Raw genomic sequence first — 7,731 nt, 5'->3', positions numbered from 1 at the left:
CACGTGTTTTTACTCGACTAGCCTGCGGGATGCATCCTCTCGCACGTGTTTTTACTCGACTAGCCTGCGGGATGCATCCTCTCGCACGTGTTTTTACTCGACTAGCCTGCGGGATGCATCCTCTCGCACGTGTTTTTGCTCGACTAGCCTGCGGGATGCATCCTCTCGCACGTGTTTTTGCTCGACTAGGCATGAGCATCCCAAAAAACCTGCGCATGCGCATCCCACAAAACCTGCGCATGCGCATCCCACAAAACCTCGCACGTGTTTTTACTCGACTAGCCTGCGGGATGCATCCTCTCGCACGTGTTTTTCCTCGACTAGCCATGCGCATCCCAAAAAACCTGCGCATGCGCATCCCAAAAAACCTGCGCATGCGCATCCCACAAAACCTGCGCATGCGCATCCCACAAAACCTCGCACGTGTTTTTACTCGACTAGCCTGCGGGATGCATCCTCTCGCACGTGTTTTTACTCGACTAGCCTGCGGGATGCATCCTCTCGCACGTGTTTTTACTCGACTAGCCTGCGGGATGCATCCTCTCGCACGTGTTTTTGCTCGACTAGCCTGCGGGATGCATCCTCTCGCACGTGTTTTTGCTCGACTAGGCATGCGCATCCCAAAAAACCTGCGCATGCGCATCCCAAAAAACCTGCGCATGCGCATCCCACAAAACCTGCGCATGCGCATCCCACAAAACCTCGCACGTGTTTTTACTCGACTAGCCTGCGGGATGCATCCTCTCGCACGTGTTTTTCCTCGACTAGCCATGCGCATCCCAAAAAACCTGCGCATGCGCATCCCAAAAAACCTCGCACGTGTTTTTACTCGAGTAGCCTGCGGGATGCATCCTCTCGCACGTGTTTTTGCTCGACTAGCCTGCGGGATGCATCCTCTCGCACGTGTTTGTGCTCGACTAGCCTGCGGCATGCATCCTCTCGCACGTGTTTTTGCTCGACTAGCCTGCGGGATGCATCCTCTCGCACGTGTTTTTACTCGACTAGCCTGCGGGATGCATCCTCCCGCACGTGTTTTTACTCGACTAGCCTGCGGGATACATCCTCTCGCACGTGTTTTTGCTCGACTAGCCTGCGGGATGCATCCTCTCGCACGTGTTTTTGCTCGACTAGCCTGCGGGATGCATCCTCTCGCACGTGTTTTTGCTCGACTAGCCTGCGGGACGCATCCTCTCGCACGTGTTTTTACTCGACTAGCCTGCGGGATGCATCCTCTCGCACGTGTTTTTACTCGACTAGCCTGCGGGATGCATCCTCTCGCACGTGTTTTTACTCGACTAGCCATGCGCATCCCAAAAAACCTGCGCATGCGCATCCCACAAAACCTCGCACGTGTTTTTACTCGACTAGCCTGCGGGATGCATCCTCTCGCACGTGGTTTTCCTCGACTTGCCATGCGCATCCCAAAAAACCTGCGCATGCGCATCCCAAAAAACCTGCGCATGCGCATCCCAAAAAACCTGCGCAGGCGCATCCCACAAAACCTGCGCATGCGCATCCCAAAAAACCTCGCACGTGTTTTTACTCGAGTAGCCTGCGGGATGCATCCTCTCGCACGTGTTTTTGCTCGACTAACCTGCGGGGTGCATCCTCTCGCACGTGTTTTTGCTCGACTAGCCTGCGGGATGCATCCTCTCGCACGTGTTTGTGCTCGACTAGCCTGCGGCATGCATCCTCTCGCACGTGTTTTTGCTCGACTAGCCTGCGGGATGCATCCTCTCGCACGTGTTTTTACTCGACTAGCCTGCGGGATGCATCCTCCCGCACGTGTTTTTACTCGACTAGCCTGCGGGATACATCCTCTCGCACGTGTTTTTGCTCGACTAGCCTGCGGGATGCATCCTCTCGCACGTGTTTTTGCTCGACTAGCCTGCGGGATGCATCCTCTCGCACGTGTTTTTGCTCGACTAGCCTGCGGGACGCATCCTCTCGCACGTGTTTTTACTCGACTAGCCTGCGGGATGCATCCTCTCGCACGTGTTTTTACTCGACTAGCCTGCGGGATGCATCCTCTCGCACGTGTTTTTACTCGACTACCCTGCGGGATGCATCCTCTCGCACGTGTTTTTGCTCGACTAGCCATGCGCATCCCAAAAAACCTGCGCATGCGCAACCCACAAAACCTCGCACGTGTTTTTACTCGACTAGCCTGCGGGATGCATCCTCTCGCACGTGTTTTTACTCGACTAGCCTGCAGGATGCATCCTCTCGCACGTGTTTTTACTCGACTAGCCTGCGGGATGCATCCTCTCGCACGTGTTTTTGCTCGACTAGCCTGCGGGATGCATCCTCTCGCACGTGTTTTTGCTCGACTAGGCATGCGCATCCCAAAAAACCTGCGCATGCGCATCCCAAAAAACCTGCGCATGCGCATCCCACAAAACCTGCGCATGCGCATCCCACAAAACCTCGCACGTGTTTTTACTCGACTAGCCTGCGGGATGCATCCTCTCGCACGTGTTTTTCCTCGACTAGCCATGCGCATCCCAAAAAACCTGCGCATGCGCATCCCAAAAAACCTGCGCATGCGCATCCCACAAAACCTGCGCATGCGCATCCCACAAAACCTCGCACGTGTTTTTACTCGACTAGCCTGCGGGATGCATCCTCTCGCACGTGCTTTTACTCGACTAGCCTGCGGGATGCATCCTCTCGCACGTGTTTTTACTCGACTATCCTGCGGGATGCATCCTCTCGCACGTGTTTTTGCTCGACTAGCCTGCGGGATGCATCCTCTCGCACGTGTTTTTGCTCGACTAGCCATGCGCATCCCTAAAAACCTGCGCATGCGCATCCCAAAAAACCTGCGCATGCGCATCGCACAAAACCTGCGCATGCGCATCCCACAAAACCTCGCACGTGTTTTTACTCGACTAGCCTGCGGGATGCATCCTCTCGCACGTGCTTTTACTCGACTAGCCTGCGGGATGCATCCTCTCGCACGTGTTTTTACTCGACTATCCTGCGGGATGCATCCTCTCGCACGTGTTTTTGCTCGACTAGCCTGCGGGATGCATCCTCTCGCACGTGTTTTTCCTCGACTAGCCATGCGCATCCCTAAAAACCTGCGCATGCGCATCCCAAAAAACCTGCGCATGCGCATCGCACAAAACCTGCGCATGCGCATCCCACAAAACCTCGCACGTGTTTTTACTCGACTAGCCTGCGGGATGCATCCTCTCGCACGTGTTTTTACTCGACTAGCCTGCGGGATGCATCCTCTCGCACGTGTTTTTACTCGACTAGCCTGCGGGATGCATCCTCTCGCACGTGTTTTTGCTGGACTAGCCTGCGGGATGCATCCTCTCGCACGTGTTTTTACTCGACTAGCCTGCAGGATGCATCCTCTCGCACGTGTTTTTGCTCGACTAGCCTGCGGGACGCATCCTCTCGCACGTGTTTTTACTCGACTAGCCTGCGGGATGCATCCTCTCGCACGTGTTTTTACTCGACTAGCCTTCGGGATTCATCCTCTCGCTCGTGTTTTTACTCGACTAGCCTGCGGCATGCATCCTCTCGCACGTGTTTTTGCTCGACTAGCCTGCGGGATGCATCCTCTCGCACGTGTTTTTACTCGACTAGCCTGCGGGATGCATCCTCTCGCACGTGTTTTTGCTCGACTAGCCTGCGGGATGCATCCTCTCGCACGTGTTTTTGCTCGACTAGGCATGCGCATCCCAAAAAACCTGCGCATGCGCATCCCAAAAAACCTGCGCATGCGCATCCCACAAAACCTGCGCATGCGCATCCCACAAAACCTCGCACGTGTTTTTACTCGACTAGCCTGCGGGATGCATCCTCTCGCACGTGTTTTTGCTCGACTAGCCTGCGGGATGCATCCTCTCGCACGTGTTTTTGCTCGACTAGGCATGAGCATCCCAAAAAACCTGCGCATGCGCATCCCACAAAACCTGCGCATGCGCATCCCACAAAACCTCGCACGTGTTTTTACTCGACTAGCCTGCGGGATGCATCCTCTCGCACGTGTTTTTCCTCGACTAGCCATGCGCATCCCAAAAAACCTGCGCATGCGCATCCCAAAAAACCTGCGCATGCGCATCCCACAAAACCTGCGCATGCGCATCCCACAAAACCTCGCACGTGTTTTTACTCGACTAGCCTGCGGGATGCATCCTCTCGCACGTGTTTTTACTCGACTAGCCTGCGGGATGCATCCTCTCGCACGTGTTTTTACTCGACTAGCCTGCGGGATGCATCCTCTCGCACGTGTTTTTGCTCGACTAGCCTGCGGGATGCATCCTCTCGCACGTGTTTTTGCTCGACTAGGCATGCGCATCCCAAAAAACCTGCGCATGCGCATCCCAAAAAACCTGCGCATGCGCATCCCACAAAACCTGCGCATGCGCATCCCACAAAACCTCGCACGTGTTTTTACTCGACTAGCCTGCGGGATGCATCCTCTCGCACGTGTTTTTCCTCGACTAGCCATGCGCATCCCAAAAAACCTGCGCATGCGCATCCCAAAAAACCTCGCACGTGTTTTTACTCGAGTAGCCTGCGGGATGCATCCTCTCGCACGTGTTTTTACTCGACTAGCCTGCAGGATGCATCCTCTCGCACGTGTTTTTGCTCGACTAGCCTGCGGGACGCATCCTCTCGCACGTGTTTTTACTCGACTAGCCTGCGGGATGCATCCTCTCGCACGTGTTTTTACTCGACTAGCCTTCGGGATTCATCCTCTCGCTCGTGTTTTTACTCGACTAGCCTGCGGCATGCATCCTCTCGCACGTGTTTTTGCTCGACTAGCCTGCGGGATGCATCCTCTCGCACGTGTTTTTACTCGACTAGCCTGCGGGATGCATCCTCTCGCACGTGTTTTTGCTCGACTAGCCTGCGGGATGCATCCTCTCGCACGTGTTTTTGCTCGACTAGGCATGCGCATCCCAAAAAACCTGCGCATGCGCATCCCAAAAAACCTGCGCATGCGCATCCCACAAAACCTGCGCATGCGCATCCCACAAAACCTCGCACGTGTTTTTACTCGACTAGCCTGCGGGATGCATCCTCTCGCACGTGTTTTTACTCGACTAGCCTGCGGGATGCATCCTCTCGCACGTGTTTTTACTCGACTAGCCTGCGGGATGCATCCTCTCGCACGTGTTTTTGCTCGACTAGCCTGCGGGATGCATCCTCTCGCACGTGTTTTTGCTCGACTAGGCATGAGCATCCCAAAAAACCTGCGCATGCGCATCCCACAAAACCTGCGCATGCGCATCCCACAAAACCTCGCACGTGTTTTTACTCGACTAGCCTGCGGGATGCATCCTCTCGCACGTGTTTTTCCTCGACTAGCCATGCGCATCCCAAAAAACCTGCGCATGCGCATCCCAAAAAACCTGCGCATGCGCATCCCACAAACCTGCGCATGCGCATCCCACAAAACCTCGCACGTGTTTTTACTCGACTAGCCTGCGGGATGCATCCTCTCGCACGTGTTTTTACTCGACTAGCCTGCGGGATGCATCCTCTCGCACGTGTTTTTACTCGACTAGCCTGCGGGATGCATCCTCTCGCACGTGTTTTTGCTCGACTAGCCTGCGGGATGCATCCTCTCGCACGTGTTTTTGCTCGACTAGGCATGCGCATCCCCAAAAAACCTGCGCATGCGCATCCCACAAAACCTGCGCATGCGCATCCCACAAAACCTCGCACGTGTTTTTACTCGACTAGCCTGCGGGATGCATCCTCTCGCACGTGTTTTTCCTCGACTAGCCATGCGCATCCCAAAAAACCTGCGCATGCGCATCCCAAAAAACCTCGCACGTGTTTTTACTCGAGTAGCCTGCGGGATGCATCCTCTCGCACGTGTTTTTGCTCGACTAGCCTGCGGGGTGCATCCTCTCGCACGTGTTTTTGCTCGACTAGCCTGCGGGATGCATCCTCTCGCACGTGTTTGTGCTCGACTAGCCTGCGGCATGCATCCTCTCGCACGTGTTTTTGCTCGACTAGCCTGCGGGATGCATCCTCTCGCACGTGTTTTTACTCGACTAGCCTGCGGGATGCATCCTCCCGCACGTGTTTTTACTCGACTAGCCTGCGGGATACATCCTCTCGCACGTGTTTTTGCTCGACTAGCCTGCGGGATGCATCCTCTCGCACGTGTTTTTGCTCGACTAGCCTGCGGGATGCATCCTCTCGCACGTGTTTTTGCTCGACTAGCCTGCGGGACGCATCCTCTCGCACGTGTTTTTACTCGACTAGCCTGCGGGATGCATCCTCTCGCACGTGTTTTTACTCGACTAGCCTGCGGGATGCATCCTCTCGCACGTGTTTTTACTCGACTAGCCATGCGCATCCCAAAAAACCTGCGCATGCGCATCCCACAAAACCTCGCACGTGTTTTTACTCGACTAGCCTGCGGGATGCATCCTCTCGCACGTGGTTTTCCTCGACTTGCCATGCGCATCCCAAAAAACCTGCGCATGCGCATCCCAAAAAACCTGCGCAGGCGCATCCCACAAAACCTGCGCATGCGCATCCCAAAAAACCTCGCACGTGTTTTTACTCGAGTAGCCTGCGGGATGCATCCTCTCGCACGTGTTTTTGCTCGACTAGCCTGCGGGGTGCATCCTCTCGCACGTGTTTTTGCTCGACTAGCCTGCGGGATGCATCCTCTCGCACGTGTTTGTGCTCGACTAGCCTGCGGCATGCATCCTCTCGCACGTGTTTTTGCTCGACTAGCCTGCGGGATGCATCCTCTCGCACGTGTTTTTACTCGACTAGCCTGCGGGATGCATCCTCCCGCACGTGTTTTTACTCGACTAGCCTGCGGGATACATCCTCTCGCACGTGTTTTTGCTCGACTAGCCTGCGGGATGCGTCCTCTCGCACGTGTTTTTGCTCGACTAGCCTGCGGGATGCATCCTCTCGCACGTGTTTTTGCTCGACTAGCCTGCGGGACGCATCCTCTCGCACGTGTTTTTACTCGACTAGCCTGCGGGATGCATCCTCTCGCACGTGTTTTTACTCGACTAGCCTGCGGGATGCATCCTCTCGCACGTGTTTTTACTCGACTACCCTGCGGGATGCATCCTCTCGCACGTGTTTTTGCTCGACTAGCCATGCGCATCCCAAAAAACCTGCGCATGCGCAACCCACAAAACCTCGCACGTGTTTTTACTCGACTAGCCTGCGGGATGCATCCTCTCGCACGTGTTTTTACTCGACTAGCCTGCAGGATGCATCCTCTCGCACGTGTTTTTACTCGACTAGCCTGCGGGATGCATCCTCTCGCACGTGTTTTTGCTCGACTAGCCTGCGGGATGCATCCTCTCGCACGTGTTTTTGCTCGACTAGGCATGCGCATCCCAAAAAACCTGCGCATGCGCATCCCAAAAAACCTGCGCATGCGCATCCCACAAAACCTGCGCATGCGCATCCCACAAAACCTCGCACGTGTTTTTACTCGACTAGCCTGCGGGATGCATCCTCTCGCACGTGTTTTTCCTCGACTAGCCATGCGCATCCCAAAAAACCTGCGCATGCGCATCCCAAAAAACCTGCGCATGCGCATCCCACAAAACCTGCGCATGCGCATCCCACAAAACCTCGCACGTGTTTTTACTCGACTAGCCTGCGGGATGCATCCTCTCGCACGTGCTTTTACTCGACTAGCCTGCGGGATGCATCCTCTCGCACGTGTTTTTACTCGACTATCCTGCGGGATGCATCCTCTCGCACGTGTTTTTGCTC

The sequence above is a fragment of the Lasioglossum baleicum genome, unplaced genomic scaffold (genome assembly GCF_051020765.1).
Source record: "Lasioglossum baleicum unplaced genomic scaffold, iyLasBale1 scaffold0026, whole genome shotgun sequence".
In the NCBI taxonomy this organism is placed as follows: Eukaryota; Metazoa; Arthropoda; class Insecta; order Hymenoptera; family Halictidae; genus Lasioglossum; species Lasioglossum baleicum.
Note: the sequence above shows the minus strand (reverse complement) of the source record.